At 36.1% G+C, this 17,593-nt stretch overlaps 3 long non-coding RNA genes across 6 annotated transcripts in view; 2 read left to right on the top strand and 1 right to left on the bottom strand.

Annotated features, from left to right (window-relative positions):
- LOC141376638 (uncharacterized) overlaps positions 1-17,593 on the top strand; it is a 225,122-nt gene that overhangs the window by 195,671 nt on the left and 11,858 nt on the right. For 2 of the 3 annotated variants that reach the window (XR_015502763.1, XR_015502764.1), the window contains one exon: positions 36-246. This is a non-coding gene — a long non-coding RNA (uncharacterized LOC141376638). Of the gene's footprint in view, positions 1-35; positions 247-3,028; positions 3,146-17,593 lie in introns of all 3 variants that reach the window. The other variant, XR_015502765.1, reaches the window with a different exon arrangement.
- LOC147841829 (uncharacterized) lies at positions 10,613-14,696 on the bottom strand. Of its 2 annotated transcripts, XR_015502756.1 has the most exons (5): positions 14,642-14,696; positions 13,292-13,397; positions 13,097-13,167; positions 11,684-11,868; positions 10,613-11,514 (listed from the first exon to the last, which is right to left on the bottom strand). It is a non-coding gene; the product is annotated as an uncharacterized LOC147841829 (long non-coding RNA). The 2 variants fall into 2 exon arrangements; XR_015502755.1 differs by lacking the exons at positions 13,292-13,397; positions 14,642-14,696 and having other exon boundaries at positions 13,097-13,237.
- Positions 16,235-17,564, top strand: LOC147841828 (uncharacterized). The gene is made up of 4 exons (XR_015502757.1): positions 16,235-16,351; positions 16,528-16,613; positions 16,908-16,950; positions 17,048-17,564. It is a non-coding gene; the product is annotated as an uncharacterized LOC147841828 (long non-coding RNA).

The following is a 17,593-nucleotide window of genomic DNA, read 5'->3' as shown; positions in this document are numbered from 1 at the left end:
AAGCATCAATCTCTAATCATTGTCTCTCTTCACAGGTGCATCAGGAGGACATAGATCCGTCTGACAGCTATTTAAATAGGCGCTATTTTGAGGGGCGGAAATACATCAAGAAAGATTGATCAATATGTTTGGGAACAAGCAAATCTGCTTTTGAAATCCTCCCTACAACTGGAGTAAAGCAACGTTGCTGTGTCAGGTGTGGTGTGTTGAATTAACCACATTCAGGATAGCCTACAGTAGCTACAGGTACATGTAACCTACATTTACAGTAAGCTATATAGACTAGAGTTTTATGCAATATACATTATTATTACAGACCCTTAGCCAACCAGGTGAAAGGGGTGGTTCTTTTTTTCACAAAATGTTGGCATTTTTGCAGTTATATGCCACATTTAGGCTACTATTTAATTATGAGATTTAAATGCTGCATTTTAGTGACATTTTTAGTGACAAAAGTACATTTAAAAATTCATAGATAACAAAAACAGCCAAAATAGTATTTGAATGCATTTTATATCGGTCTCTTTTGGTGCTTCACATCTTTTTATTAGTCTTTTTTTTCCCCCAAGAAAATATAAGATATTTGTACAATATTTTCTCTATTTAAAAATATATATAATGGGGGGCGGCACGGGAATATGATGCAAAAATAAAAAGATATATGATGACATAATTAATAACATTGTAGAAAAAAAGGTAAGAAAGGGCTGGTTGTATATGGGGTAGTTCGCAGAGAGTGCCATTTAGTCGAGCCGCCACTGGCTGGATGTCATGAAAAATAGCTGTTTGCATTGGCCAAAACTGATTAGCTGAAGTCACACTGAAGCGACAGCCAACAGAGGATTTCACTCGGTCTTAAAACCTTTGTCCATGGTTATTTTCACTATTTGTGATGGCATAGCAGTCAAATTAGGACAAATGAGCTCATGGGACAAATTCTGAACCTTTGTCAAGGTGGGGTGTCTTTCAACCCACCTGAACACCCCCTGGCTATGGGCCTGATTATGGCTTTAAATTTACTGTGAAAGTAAACAATTATTACACATAGAACCATTATGATAGACACATCATAAATATAATCATAAAGCTAAGTGCTTGTTTAGTAACTGGTAATTGTTTTTAAATGTTTTGAAATTGTTTATATTTTTTACGCAGTATTGCTTATTATACTTTTAACTAATTATCCTTTGTAATTTTGCTTATTTTTATTTTTGTTTACATCTTATATATTATTTTAAATAAATATATTGTTATAAATAAATGAAAGTTTGAACTCTTAAAAACTTTGTAAAATTATTTCTGTATTTTTTTTATTTATATTTGTTGTATTTATCTAATATGCAATAAATAATTAAACAAACAAACAAATAAATAAAAGTTATTTATTACCACTTTAAATGTACTTTTTTTTAGCATGAATTGCAAGAATATGCTGTCCAAAACACTGCACCCCACTGACTTTCATTTCATGTACAAAACCACAATGAAAAAACAAATTATTATTAAAATTATTAATCACTTTTCTGTGTCTGTTTTTTCAGTCATACACTTATGGAGGGACATTAGGGTAAGCAAATGATGAAGGGTGTCACGGTGGTGCAGTGGGTAGCTAGAAGGTCAATGGTTCGAGCCCTGGCTGGGTCAGATGGCAGTTCTGCTGTGTCGGTTTCTTCTGTGTGCTCCGGTTTCCCCCACAATCCAAAGACATGCGCTATAGGTGAATTGAATGAGCTAAATTGGCCGTAGTGTATGTGTGTGAAAGAGTGTGTGTAAAAGTAAAACATATGCTGGATAAGTTGCCGGTTCATTCCACTATGTCACCCCCTGATTAATAAAATGGACTAAGCCAAAAAGAAAATGTATGAATGATGACAGAAGTTTTTATTTTTTCTTAATAAGGAATGTAATGTTTTATTTATCAAATATGTCCTCCATTGACCTCTGAAAAGAATTTCCAGTTGGAAATCCTATGTATCTTCCCATTGAAAGTCATGCGTTGTGCAGTGCCGAGTGCCATGTAAAGCCAACCCCATTAACTAACACTGTCACCCCTGATTTCCACATCAAAGTGTGTGAGAAGGCATTGTGAGATCATAAGAGGCTGCTCGTAACGGAAGCACTGCGAAAATACGAGTCGAGACGAGTTAGATGTGGCTGAGTGTCTTATTCTCAAAGCTCCCATCCCTTAGAAGTATTTCGGACAGGTTTATAACGTGATCCACCGGCGCCTCAATGGAATTACGGCCTGGTTTTCATGGGTTTCTGCCACCTCAGTCAGAAAAGCAAAGCGCGTTTTGCTCATACTCACTTTGTCCTGTTATGAACCTTTTTTTTTCTCTATATTTGATACAACCAAAATGCATAATACCTTTTCAAAAACAAAATTCAGCAAATTTTTTATGCACAAAAGATGATCATATTTCATCCTGACTTTAAAACAGTTAAAAATTAGAAATGCTAAAGCTGTAATTAAAGTAATATATCCAGATGCATTTATCTACTATTGGTCCTTACTGGTGAAAGAAAAAATCAAGCTGTTATATTGTAAAAATAAAATAGCACTCAATTTGTTTCTTCCTAAAAATGTAACTAAAAAGACCCTTATTGCATAACACGCATTTTATTATTTTGTCTATTGTAATTTTTTTTTTCTAAATGAATTTTTCTCTTAAAAAAATACTTAAATAAAAAAAATAAAACTCTATTTGTAAAATGTGCAAATTTGCATTACTTAAATGAGAATAGTGACAATGACAGATAATTTATATGGCACAATTAAAAACAATCCAAGTTTACCAATATGCCTAACAATAACTAAAAACCACAAACAACAAGAGTAAGTCAAAGACATTCATTTATTTTCTTTTCGAGTAAGTCCCTTTATTAATCTGAAGTCGCCACAGCAGAATAGACTGCCAACTTGTCAGTTGCAACCCACCACTGGGAAACCTCCATATATACTCATTCATACACATACACTATGGATAATTTAGTTCAATTCACCTATACCACGTCTTTGGAATTGTAGGGGAAACTGGAGCACCCAGAGGAAACCCACGCGAACACGGGGAGAACATGCAAACTCCAAACAGAAAATGCCAATTGACCCAGCCGAGGCTCGAACCAGTGACCTTCTTGCTGTGAGGTAATTGTGCTACCCATTGTGCCATTGTGATGCCTAAGTCAAAGACAAAAACAAGTAAAAAAAAAGACAAAGAATAAAAAAAAGCGATTACCTGCTCAAAAGCCAGTAAAATATGAAATAACACAAATGCTTTGTCAAAAATCATAGATATAAAAACAGACAAAGTTGGAGCTGATCTAATGGAAAGGGGAAAATCATTTCAAAGTTTATGAACAGCTACAGAGAAAGCATGATCGTCTAACATTTTAGCCTAAACTTACTGTAGAAATCAACAAACTTGTCTGATTTGTTGAGCGAAGGGATCTGGTTGATACTTTAGCCCCTTTCACACAGTGATACCGGTAAATATCCGGAAAATTTCCGGAAAGACTTTACCGGTATATTCAAAAAAGCGCTGTTCACACAGGCGAGGACGTTACGGAAATTTTCCGGAAAAGAGCATTCACACATCCGTTCCAAAATACCGGTAAATTCTGGCATCATTCACCACAAATGAGCTTTAAACGGCTGTGCTTGTATATGTAAACATTTGACTAAATTACAAACTCTGTGGATGATCAATATTGTGAACAACTTTCGCAGGATCACTTTCGCATGTCGAGATGTTCATAATTGTGCAGGCGCTCATAGGCGCACGCAAAGCTTGAAGGTAAACAAACAACGGCTTATCATAAGCATCTCATCGATAATTATTTACACAGTTGACATTAAGAAGAACATATAAACGTGATCTGACTAACTTCTAGCAGCTAAATGTGTCTGGAAAAATATTCAAAGGCTTTTATTCTCACAAACCGCGCGGACGTGAATGCGTCTGACTGTTGTGATTGGCTAAAGCAGACGTCTCACGTCAGCACGTTCTAGACGTGCACGCGCTTATTACGGTAATCTTCCTTCTGCATTCACACAGCGCAGCATTCCGGCAAATTGCCGGTAATGTTACAACTTCTCTTTCCGGAAAATAGCCAGAACGAATTTACCGGTATTTTCAAAAAGGACCTGTTCACACATACAACCTTTCCGGAAAATTGCCGGCAATTTTCCGGAAAGGTCTGTATGTGTGAAAGGGGCTTTTGTCAAAAGGGCAGAAAGGTAAGATGTGGCTAAGATATTTAATGATATACAGGAAGTAAAATTTTAAAAATCTACTCTGTACTTCATCGGAAACCAGTGAAGTGAACCCAAAACAGCAGTAATATGATCACATTTACCTGCACCTGGTAAAAGTTTCACTGCTGCATTTTGAGCTAATTGTAATCGGGACGTAGCTGAATGGCTAATCGCATTGAGAATTGCAGTAGTCCACTCTTGAAGAGATGAAGGAATATATTAGTTTTTCCAAATTTGTAAAAGAGTGAAAGTTTTACATATATATATATATATATATATATATATATATATATATATATATATATATATATATATATATATATATATATATTACAAGTTGAAGCTAAAAGAAGCAAGATTTCACCACATAATTTATCTGTCCGTGGAATTTTTGTGAATCATCAAACATAACTCCCAGATTTTTCACCCATGGTTTCACAGGACAGCACACAAAAAAAATAGATTAAAAGAATTGGAAGAATTGGAAGGTATAAAACTGATAATTTCTCTTTTATTCTCACTGACACTCGTGCAATTGAAAATTGATACTTTGTGCCTTAACATCAGCCAAACTGTCTAAAAGGTTATCCAAACTATTTGGATTTTGTTTGATGGGCAGATCAATGTGTGTGTCATCAGCAAAACAATAGCATGACAGCCAATGCTTCCTAATGGCCCTTTCCACTGAGGGGTACAGTACAATACGGTCCGGGTCATTACTGGTCACCTTTTTTAGGCTTGCGTTTCTACTGCCAAAAGGGTTCTTTTGGTGGGCGAGGTGTACGACACAAAGTTTCAGTCTATGTCATTTTCATTCGAGAAAATGTCTATTGTAAAGCTGTACTGGTCATTCACATATCATATGAGAAGCACAGAAAATACTTGTGTATAATTGTTTATTACTAACCTTTCTATGAACATGATTTGATTATAACTGCAGATCCATGATGCGAAATAGCCTACTATTGACCTTATTCTAAAATACGGAAGTGCGCCTATTTTCGCGATTGTCTTAGAACTTCCGATTTAGTCGCCTATGGGAGAAATGGCTAGGAATAATAAACGGCAGAAAAAGGTCACACTACTTGCTCTACAAACAAATGTTTGCATGACAATACAGACCAAGTAGAATACTATATTAAGAAAATATCAAATTGCAACATCAAGCAGCGTAATGAACAGTTTTTAATGTCAAAAAATGAATGGAAGTGAATGAGACCGGAAGTCTCAAGCCAAAAAGATTCAAATGACAGCGCCCGCTCATAGGCGGAGAATAAGGTGAATAACGTCTTTAATTATATAAAATAAATAAATACAACATACTGTATATGAACATCAACAGACCCTTACAGTCTCTGATAGGTTATTAATTACAGAAAAACTACACACAGCAAGCATTTAGTTCTTATTTGGGTTCCAAAACATCCAAAATATAGCCTACAGTCAGTGCAAACCTCTCATATGTATCTGTAATTCTCATCAGCACATGTGACCCTTTTGTTAGAGAGTAATTCTGTCAGTCCAAGTTCATAATAGTTCAAAAGGTGATGATAATAGTTAAACATGGCAATTTGTTCATGTTCAGGTATGGTTCACTTTTAGGTATATTTTGATGGTGAAAACGGCTAAGAATGCGTACCGAACCGTACCATACAGTACCACTCAGTGGAAACAGGCCATAATTGAACCAAGAAGCAGTATGTAAAAAAGAAAACAGGATTGGGGCCAAGATAGAGCCTTGAGGAACAGCACTTGATCAAAAAAAAGCATCACTAGAGGAAAACTCTACAATCCAATGGACATATAAGATTTAAACTACTCAGAAAAAAAAGTAAGAAAACCATTGAGAATAAATGATTTTGGGAACGCAAATGGGGAATAAATGAGGGGAATCTAATACAATTATAGTTTTGAAATATTAAAATAACACACTGTAAATGTGCTAAATAAATCAATAAATACACTCAGATAGATAGATAGATAGATAGATAGATAGATAGATAGATAGATAGATAGATAGATAGATAGATAGATAGATAGATAGATAGATAGATAGATAGATAGATAGATAGATAGATAGATAGATAGATTTTTATTATTTGTGCAAATAGAGTGAAATTGTGTTTTCGAGAGATTCTCCTAAATGTTTCTTAATTTTTTTAACACATACCAAGAAGAAAAGAAAAAAAAAGAAAAACAGCTGAACCATGATTATGTACCATTATTATATTCCAGTCTTCCAAATTAACCGAAATTGAATAAAACCAGAATCTCAATGAATTGTTCTCCTCTTTGCTTCCTGTTTCCTCTCTTTCCTACAAAATGACCCCTTGTCCACGTCTCTTTCTTTGGGTGAATAATAACAATAATTGGGGGCTAAATTGCAGCCTGAGCACAGAGTCGCCTGACAGTAGCTTCCTCAGGCAGGATCTCAGCCTCATCCTGGCCTTGTGACTCTCAGTCATCGTCTAAAACAAACAGCACACGTACACCTTTTTCATTCTATATTACGATATCAAAAACGTGCGACTCTATTCCACTCGACTGGTTTTCTCATTTGATAGATGTACTGTAAGGACTCCAAGCAACAAACTCTAATAAAGAGCATGCGAGGGGACAAAAAAAGTGTGAATTAGTCAAGGACAAACTAAATTAAGAGCTAAGAAAAGAATTTCATCCTTGATGGAGTCTTTGACCTTGTTATAATTACTTTGTTGGCTGGATTGAAGGAAGAATCTGGATGTTTGCAACCTGACGGAGTTTCTGACTGAAATCATTTTTACTCAACCTCATTCAGTTCCTTTTTACCTATTTTTGACAGCTAATTGCAGCGTTGCGTAGAGAAAACACGACATTCTGGAGAAGCAGAGAGAGAAAGATTTTTCTGATTAAAATGACGATGGATTTATTATAGATTTGTGTTGACTCTGATTCACATTATTAATTCAGGAGTCAGACTGTCAGTCATGCGAAATCACCGCTGTGAGCTCGCAGCAGTCACTGACACACACACATTTGTCATACAGTTGATGTGAGAGACGTGGTTTATTTACTGTAGATGGGAGGCTTTAGCTGCAAATACGCAAGCTGGAGCGTAAAAGAGGAAAACATGAATATGAAAAGATACTTTTAAAGGGGTCATGAACTGCCTTTGATTATTGCGTACTGTTCTCTGAGGTCCACTTATAATGTTATCAAGATTTTTTGGATCAAAAAAACAAAACAAAAAAACATAATTTAGAAGTAATGGGCAATTTTCTGTTCTGTTTTGAAAAAGGTTGGTGGATTGTAGACTCGGATGTAATTACTCACTGGTCTGATTGGCACAAAGTTTTGCACAATTAACTTTTTTTTTTTAAGTTTGACATGACTGATGTGCACACCGGTGTAATTATTCATGTATGTTTTGACAGTCTGCAATACGTGCTTCATAGATGAACACAGGCGTGATTTAACATTTGTTAAAATGTTCATACTTACAGGCTGTTAAATGCTTGATTCTGATTATTTCTGGTTATTTTCAAATAAACGCACAGCTAATTTAGTTACAGGCAGATCCTGACCACATTAATGCTGCACTGTACTGAAGGATTTCAGTTATTTAATGGAATACAACAGTCAAAATTGAAATCATTTGAGATGCATAAGAAACTATAGTGCCACACACAGGAGTAGTTTGACGATACAATACCCAAGACATGTCACTTCGATATCGTTTTGAATAGGAAAAAATGCCGCTCCAGCAAATGAAGCCACGCCTTTTATTAAAAGAGCCAATCACTGATCGTTATAGATTGAATATTCTTGGTGGGAGGGGGTCAGTCCAGATGTGTTATTTTATGACAGTTTCTGCAGCTTTATTATGAACCCTTTGGGGTCGGCAAATGCTCTAGAACAAGGGTCACCAAACTTGTTCCTGGAGGGCCCGCATCCTGCAGAGTTTAGCTCCTACCCTAATCAAACACACCTGAACAAGCTGATTAAGGACTTACTAGGTATACTTGAAACATCTACGTAGGTGTACAGAGAAAACTTTGAGCTAAACTACTATACAAAATCACCTACTACTCAAAAGGTACTCCATTTGAATGTAAATGTACTACTTGGCCGTTAGAAAAAGTATGTTCTATATAGTATGAATGCGAGTAGTATGAATGGAATGCAGACTTACTACATCTGCCATTTTGTCATAATCATGTGACTTACCCGCGTGAGTGGCATCGCTTTACTTCCATTCATGATTTCTCCCGCAGAGCATCATGGGATAGCATAGCGTGCATTGGATGGACACTTCAGAATCTCGCTGAAAGTAGTAGGTCATCCGGGTACTTCTTGCATACTGATTTTCAAACCGAACATACCACAGTTTTTAGCGTACTATATAGTATAGAAATCTTTGATTTCGGACGCAACATATCTATACCTAGTAAAGGAGCTAATCTTTGATCGCTGTAGATTGACAATTCTTGGTGGGAGGGGCTTGGTCCAGACATGAGTGTCTTTATGACAGTTTCTGCAGCTTCATTAAAATTAACACTCTTGGGTCGGCAAATGTAATGTAATGTAATGTAATGTGTATTTATATAGCGCATTTATTGTGTATGGCCATACACCCAAAGCGCTTCACAATCATGAGGGGGGGTCTCTCCACAACACCACCAGTGTGCGGCATCCACTTGGATGATGCGACGGCTGCCACAGGACAACGCCGCCAGTGCGCTCACCACACACCAGCTATTGGTGGAGTGGAGGGACAGTGATAGAGCCAATTCGGTGGAGAGGGGATGATTGGGAGGCCATGATCGTAAGGGCCGATAGAGGGACTTTGGCCAGGACACCGGGGTTACACCCCTGCTCTTTCACGAGAAGTGCCTTGGGATTTTTAATGACCACAGAGAGTCAGGACCTCGGTTTAACGTCTCATCCGAAAGACGGCATGCTTTAGAACAAGTCACTTGTTCCTGGAGTGCCGGTGTTGTGCAAAGTTTAGCACCAACCCTAATCAAACACCTGTACAAGCTAAATAATAAGTATGTTCACATGGACACCAATAATCTAATGTTAATACAATTAAGACAATACGGTTACCTTAATCCGTCTAAGGTCATAATCAAACTAAACAGAAATCGAATTTAGACATGTGGAGTATGACAAATTTAGTTGCGTTATTGAAGTGCAGTACAGACATTTAAAAACCCTAAACAAACTATCACTAATGTGTAGGATTTTTACGGCATTTTGCGACCGTATAGTCTACAGTATACACAGCAAATTCATCAGAGTTAAATTCTCGGTGTTGAAGCATTTCAGAGTAAAGTGTTGACGTTAAAGAGTTAGATTTTGATAAATGAATATAATAAGAGTTAAAATTGATTTTATTCAGTGCGAAATCAAGGAGTTATCTTTTCAACACTTGGTGGTGTTATTTCCAACATCCGGGAATTCATGCAGCCCCAGTCACTGAATAATTTTCCAGAAGCTATTTTCCATCTGAGGGTTAGAACAGCAACTGGTGAGTCAAACTACCTAAATGTTGGTATTTTACTGACTTTCTTTAAGGAAATACAGTTGTAAACATATTGTTAAGTTAATAACTTTAGAATGGAGTGACAATTTTAAACTTCTGCTGTTCATTCATGGTCGTTTGTGTATCTAGCTTAACTGCATTACTATTCACTTCTTTTCAAGAATGTTTTTATATATGCTCACGCATACAAAGTGCATAAAAACATCAAATGTACATGTTCAACGCATTTCTGTCACGCTTAATGCCATTTTGTGCGTTGTTTCCCATCTATAAAATAAAATCGACACTTCTCCTTTAATTTGAAGCAAACTAGCGAGGGAATCCCCGGAGCAGCCTAGCCTACTCTGCCCAGATGCTAACGGCAACACAGGACGGTTTCCATAAGCTCTGGAGACCCAGATAGCAAAATATACTCGGGCCAGTTCCGGCTAGATTGTCGCCTGCCGGAGACTAACCCCTCGGCCCAACTTCGGCTGCCGGACTCGGGCCGGATGCCTGTGGACTCACTGCCCGATTCCGGCCCGAATCAAGCGGGCCAGATGCGGCGGCCGTAAGCGAGCCGACGCTGCGCATCCGCGCCGGAATCGGCGCTAGGGTAATGTGCGCTGCGGCCCGGAGCTGGCGCGACTCCGTATTTATACACCTTATAAAACCTTTTGGTATTACATTGGTACTTGATATATGGTATTACAACCATTTGAATTTATATAACAGCAAACACAGACTATAATGTAAACACAAAGTGTAAGCACTGCGTTTAACCTTTGAATAAAGTGCAAACTGCATACATATTCTGTAACGAAAATAATCAAGACAAATGACAAAATAAATAAATGTTAAACGTTTATTGATTGCATGAAAAAAATAGTACTAAAATTTTATAAATAATTTTGTAGTGCACAAGAATATCAATATAAAAACAACAATAAAACAACACAATAAAGACACACAGAAAGATTTAAACAAAAAAATCTAAAAATTACACACAAACACAGATGTTTTTTAAAACAACCTTGTTTTCCCAATAGACTTGAATTAAAAATTTGTAAAAAAAACAGCTAAATTTTATATAAACCTAAATATAGAAACCAATTTAAGATATAGCAAGAAACATCTTAAAAATACCAATGACAATCCGTAAAATATCCAAGTCAAACTTGTAAAAAGTACTGCAGAATTCTGAAGAAACATCTTGAAACATTTTTTAATAAAACATTAAAATAATAATAAACAAACAAATATATATATATATATATATATATATATATAAATAATTGCAGAACAAAATCAATTGCACAAACAGCAAGACATGAGTGAGATGATTATAAATTTCATATATATACACGTCTTGTGCAATTTTATATTTATAATTTTATTTGTATTACGTTTATTAAAAATGTATCAAGATGTTTCTTTACAATTTGGCGCACACACATACATACATACATTCCATACATATATACACACACACACATATATATATATACATATACATATATATATATATATAAATGCAAATGAAAGAAACAAATTGTTCAAGTATCAGGGAACATCCTAATACACTTAAAATGTTGTTTAAAAATTAAAACAAAATAGTGATGTAGACATTTGACACATTAGCTTTCTCTTCTTTCTTCCTCCATCCCTGTCAGGGGCAAGTTGTAGCTACCTTGTAATGCATTTTTCCACTTCTTTATCAGTGGCGTGGTATGGACATTTGTCCTCACTCCATCTGTGATTAAAAGATAAACAGATAATTAGTAGTGAACAAGTACTAATGTAAAAAAAAAAAAAAAAAAATTAGGAAAAAAGTAGGCTACCTACGAAGCAAAAAAAAAAAAACAATAAAAAAAAACAAATAAACTTAAAACACTTTGAAATTAGCAAGAGCTTGAACTTACCAGTTTCTTCATTTGTTCGGGCTGCTCCTTTAGTTGATTTTCAAGCTTTTCCAAATCCAATTGGCCAAAGGAAGGTCAAATGTGTTTACATCTAGAATTTCATCACGTCTGTTTTGGTTTTGTGAGAATCAGGCCCAGCTGCTGCTTTATGACGTTGCATGATTTTAAAACTTCAGTCAGTCGTGCTAAAAAAGAAAAATAACAGATTAGTATAAATCAACCTGTAGCTTATTCTCATAAAACTTCTGTAAATACAACAGTGGGTTAGACACTGCTGATATTCTCTAGTTGATCTTTACTTTCTAGCTGCATTAAACCTTAGCAAATTTAGTGATGTCTTACAAAAACATCACGAGATGCAATAAGTTCTGTCTTGATCTCAAACTGCACTAGAACAAAGACTGTAAATGTTCATAGGTGTACTGCAGGAGTGTCCAAACTTTTTGGGCCGAGGGCCAGATGCAAAAAAACAAACGTTGTCGCGGGCCAAATTTTACATACATCACACAGACATATATATATGTCTGATATGACATGATATATATATACATGATATATATATATGACATGATATATATATACAGTTGAAGTCAGAATTGTTAGCCCCCCTAAATTATTAGCCACCGTTTATTTTTTCCCCAATTTCTGTTTAACGGAGAGTTAAACATTTTTTCCACACATTTCTAAACATATTAGTTTTAGTTACTCATTTCTAATAACTGATTTATTTTATCTTTGTCATGATGACAGTAAATAATATTTGACTAGATATTTTTAAGACACTTCTATACAGCTTAAAGTGACATTTAAAGGCTTAACTAGGTTAATCAAGTTAACTAGTCAAGTTAAAGTAATTAGGCAAGTTATTTTATAACAATGGTTTGTTCTGAAGACTTAAGGGGCTAATCATTTTGACCTTAAAATGGTTCATAAAAAAATTAAACCGCTTTTTATTCTAGCCGAAATAAAACAAGTCTTTCTCCAAAAGAAAAAATATTATCAGACATACTGTAAAAATGTTCTTGCTCTGTTAAACATCATTTGGGAAATATTTAAAAAAGAAGAAATAAATCAATGAGGGGCTAATAATTCAGACTTCAACTGTGTGTAGACAGACACACAGACAGATAGATAGATAATAACAAGAACTGCTGCTTAATTGAATGCATGTAATAGCGACACCAGGTGGTTATTTATTGAATTACGTTCATTTTTGTATAGCGGGCCAGATTCTATTGATATTTATAAAAAGCCTCGCGGGCCGCAGATGGCCCGCGGGCCGTAGTTTGGACACGCCTGGTGTACTGGAATGTACAGTATCTGTGCATCTTGATGGTGGTCTTAAGATTTCTGCCATAGTCATTGATGGTGATGTGACTTGTGGTGCTGCATTGATTTCTGAAATCTTCATACCTGCCTTTTATCCAGCCTCTTTGTTCCAAGTAATTTTTCTTCATCACGGTATAGATGTGTCTATACTGTCCCTTAATCAGATACATTTACAAAACAAAACATCACTTTAGTATAGTGCCAGGGCAAAACTCACAGGTTGTAATAGATCAATGACATAATGTTGACAGTATGTGTTTAAAATAATTGCAAACAAACCTGTTCTGTGTTTAGATGTATGACAGGCGATCATCATCCTCATCTGTCTACCAGTCAGAAATCACAGTTGCGTGTGGATGTTTGAGTCGAGCTTCCTCATATGCATCTATAATAAAACATCACATTGTTGTTAACCTCCCGTAAAGAAAAGTTCAAACCCTGAAATACTATCAAAGTTAATTAATGCATATAATACCTATGGTGTAAATAATCAGTACACAGAAGGTTGCACAAGATTTATTCGGAGATTCATGCAGAGTGACAGCCTTATGAATCTGAGACATAGATTTGTAAGATGGTCAAGCACATGCATTATTCTGTACCCATGAAGATTAACCTACCATTGTGAAAAATGTTTGATGATGATAGCCAATAACAATAAACCATTTCAGCTGTTTGTGAAGCAATTAGTAATGTAATGTCTGAAAAGCTCAATCTACGTTGAAAATGTATCAGCAGTTTACAGCTTATAATGGACTTTTAGCACACAACTATAACATGCCTATTCACATTCAAAAGAGTGTGCCATTGACTTCTTTGGTCGTGATGTGCTGCAAAATGATCTCACTAACCTTTGTTAAACAAGAACAATGAGACTTAACCAACAAATATTGTTACCCATTCATTTAAATCAGAATTTATCACTGTCAATAACATAAAACAAACAAAAACATCAAAATCTGCTTTAAGACGTTCAGTTTTACATTAACTGACCATTACAGCTTGAACAAAAGATATAATTGATTCACATAGGCTAACACATATGAATTAAAGTGCATAGTAATATATGTCTCTCGGATAATTTAAAGAGAATAGTAAACAGTCGAGTTTCGATCATTTTCGTGACTAACTGCATAAACAAGATAAACAATAATATTTTATTAATCCAAAACGATTAGTTTTTATTTACACATAATCACAGAATTAATACTGTTGGAGAAGTATACGCCTGTACAATGATTTTTTCAACATCCACGGTACTTTATAATGTTAAATCAGGAAAAAAACACGTTTTGCCAAGTTAGTTAATGGATTCGTCTACAGAAACTTTCTTTAACGCAAAGTTAGCATACACACAAATTCGTTTCATGTTTCTTTAAAATAATTAAAATAGTTTTCAGTTACTACACACGTTACAATCTAACATTGTGTAAAAGGAAAAGGAACTTTCAGACGTGTTTGTAACTGTTAGCGTTAGCATACATTAGCTCCAGTCGTGTTTCTTAAAGCAAGTTACATTTCGTATCAAACTGTTTTAAATTACTAAACGCTGTTACAACCAAACACCGTGGAAATGTTTTAAGCTCTAAATTCGCTAATTATACAGAACACAAGCAGTAAAAAGCTTACCTTTCTAACCGGACTCCACGTGAAATGTTTGAAAAACCAACCCTTTTCTTCTTGTGATCTTCGTGCCATGGTGGTTGACAACCAGCTTTTTGGAGCATTACCGCCACCGTCTGGATTGGAGTTTGGATCAGGAATTTAGTAACGCATGTGTTTATTATGAAACCAACTTCTGCTTTAAAAAAAAACAGTCAGCACAGGAGCGTGCTACCTCAAAATAAGCGAATTTTACATAGTTTTTCTCTAGATGACATGTATAATCTATTTATAAATAATATTGTTTTGTTTGCGTCTAAACATTGCGACCATCCACACTAAATATTCTTTTTTTTTTTCTTTTTTTGCTATCGTACCATTAATATTTTCTCAAATTATCATTAAACGTGGCGCTAACAGATTACTAGATAAAATAAGAACTTAATCGGTTGCCATCAGCCGAGTCCTTGCCAGAAGCGGCCAGGATATGGTTGACCGGAATCGGGCCAGTGCTTTACAGCCGCATCACAACCGCATGTGCGCGAGCGAGCTGCGGGCCGCACTCGGCCCGGATAACACTCGCCGATGCCGAGTCGGAGCCGGAGGCGCCGAGGGGCAGCCGAGCTCGGGCCGATTACTGCCTGCTATCTGGGGAGTTTCTAAAACATATCTGGTGAGTAAATCAACACATGCTTACTTGTAAAAGGCTTCCTGACTAAAACATATGATTGTTTGTTATTCGTGTACGTTAATTTGGTTATTTTAAACACCGCGGCCCTTTTAAACGGGTTCATTCGTGGCCGTCCATATACCGTTAACGTTAGTCCATAGACTCGTGTGATAACGTACGCTTGAATTATATTAAGTGTTGACAACCATTAAAGTCGGAATGTTAACATTAATGTCTTTAAATGACTGCGTTTGCACTTTCTCAGACGTTTAACGTTACAGAAGTCTCCCGGAAGTTGCGGGACTAACGTTAACGTTATCCCGCAAATGCACAGAGACTCCCAGATGCCCAAGTAGATGCTCGCAAATGAATGATAATCTCCCGGAAATCGCGCGTCTCCCGCCCGGTCATTAAACACTTTGCACACCCCTCTCCACCGCATCCCTCCCAGCTCTTCAGGTACGTCGCGCGTCACCCCCACCGCTCTTCAGGTACGTCGCGCGCAACTCATCCCATTCAGGTACCCATCTCTCCCGCTACTTCCCGCAAATCAACTCTGTATCCCCCGAAAATGACTTTTCCCAACTCGGGATGTCTGACGTTAGTAAGTTAGGCTATTTCTGTAGTCAGGAACATCTTAGTCAAACTTTTTCTCCCGCATGATCTTGTGCTTATAGACTAAACCTAGCATGTACACAACATTTCCGTTTTATTAAAGACAATTTAGTGCGTTGTAAACAGCCACCTGTCTGTAAAATTAATCAACTGATTCATATTTGAGCAGCCTAAAGATGATACAGGTTTGATTTGTAGATTTATTATCAATAATCAACATCTGAATCAAAAGATATCTGAAAAGTGTGAGGCGTACTTTGTGATGTTCATCTCTCTTTTTTATCTGAAGGTTATGCATATGTGTTAGATACTAATGTTTTGTTGTTTTTTAACAGCCAGTTCTCTATACAATAACGCAAGACCCTGTGACGGTGACGGATGGTGTATTTCCAGTGTTGGTGAAATGACCAAGCACACCTTCTTGGTCATATGTGGTGGTGATAATAATAAAGGTATGTTTGATAAAGTTCTGTATTTGTTTCACAATAAGCTGAGAGGGTATTAGAGCAATCAAGAATAACAAATGACACGAAGGTGATAAGTTTTGTATTGTGGGTGAACTATAACTTAAATAATGTTTTGCTCTTTGCTTTGCACTTTTTCTCTTCTGCTTATCCTAATATTTTAGATTATATTTGGACCTGAAACATCTGCTAGACTCTAGGAAAGGTGGCGTCAATACTGGACCTGAAAGGGCCTAACAAGTTGAATCTGGTAAAGAAACACGCACGCACACACACGCAGGCACACACTTACATAAAACTGTAAGTTTATGAATATTTTTTACACTGTGGCCAATTTTTTGGGAAAGTCAGCATCACTAAATGATATAAAAGATTTTAAGCTCCTCTAAATTTTGCTCCAAGTGTTGTGTTAAATTGAGGATTCTGGACAGACAGCTGCCTGTTTTTCCAGTTCTAGTCATAGTGGTTAACCTAATTGTTTTTGGAGATCCAACAGTGATGTATGTGTTTTTTCTACTTTTCCATATCCTGTCACCTCAACCAGCTGGGAGAGTCAAGTTGTGGATCATCATGAAGATTTTCAAAAGGTGAGTTTAGATTTCTTGAATGTTTTATTTACTTTAAATGTTCTTTTAAATATATCATAGAATTTGATTGTAATTTGTTTTCAAACATTTTTCTTAGTCATGCTGGAGTCTTGAAGAGTTCTTAGATGAGCATCACCCTATATCCGTGCATCAGGAACCACCAGACGAGCGATCAGCAGCTACTACATCGTCATGGATAAAAAGGTCATCCTGTGGCTGGGAAGCACATCTTTCACAGGACATGCTTGATGAGATTTCCTAGCTAAAGTTTGTTTTTACACAAGTTTACAGCATTTATACCTTCATAAACTGCTGTGTTTGATATGGAGGACCAAGGAAACACCAGAAGTGAAAGATTTGCACGCCAAGTTGTTTAAAATGTGATTTCAGAAGAAAACTATGCGTTTAGAAGAAAACTATGAGTGACGATATATTGAACTTTCAAATTGCTCTGATAAAACATCAAGTTTGGACTAAAGGACTGAAACTATTTTGTTGATACTGTCTGTACTAATAAAACATTTAAAGCATATTTGACATTGTTGCATTTTAAAAACTGAATGAATTGTTGAAGTGGTGAATGTTTTCAAATAAAATGTTTTTTTATTTTGTAATTTACAGTCTATTTGACCTTTTTACCATA

The sequence above is a fragment of the Danio rerio genome, chromosome 11 (assembly GCF_052040795.2).
Source record: "Danio rerio strain M-AB ecotype USA chromosome 11, GRCz13ab, whole genome shotgun sequence".
In the NCBI taxonomy this organism is placed as follows: domain Eukaryota; kingdom Metazoa; phylum Chordata; class Actinopteri; order Cypriniformes; family Danionidae; genus Danio; species Danio rerio.
This window is presented reverse-complemented; position numbering and strand designations above follow the sequence as displayed.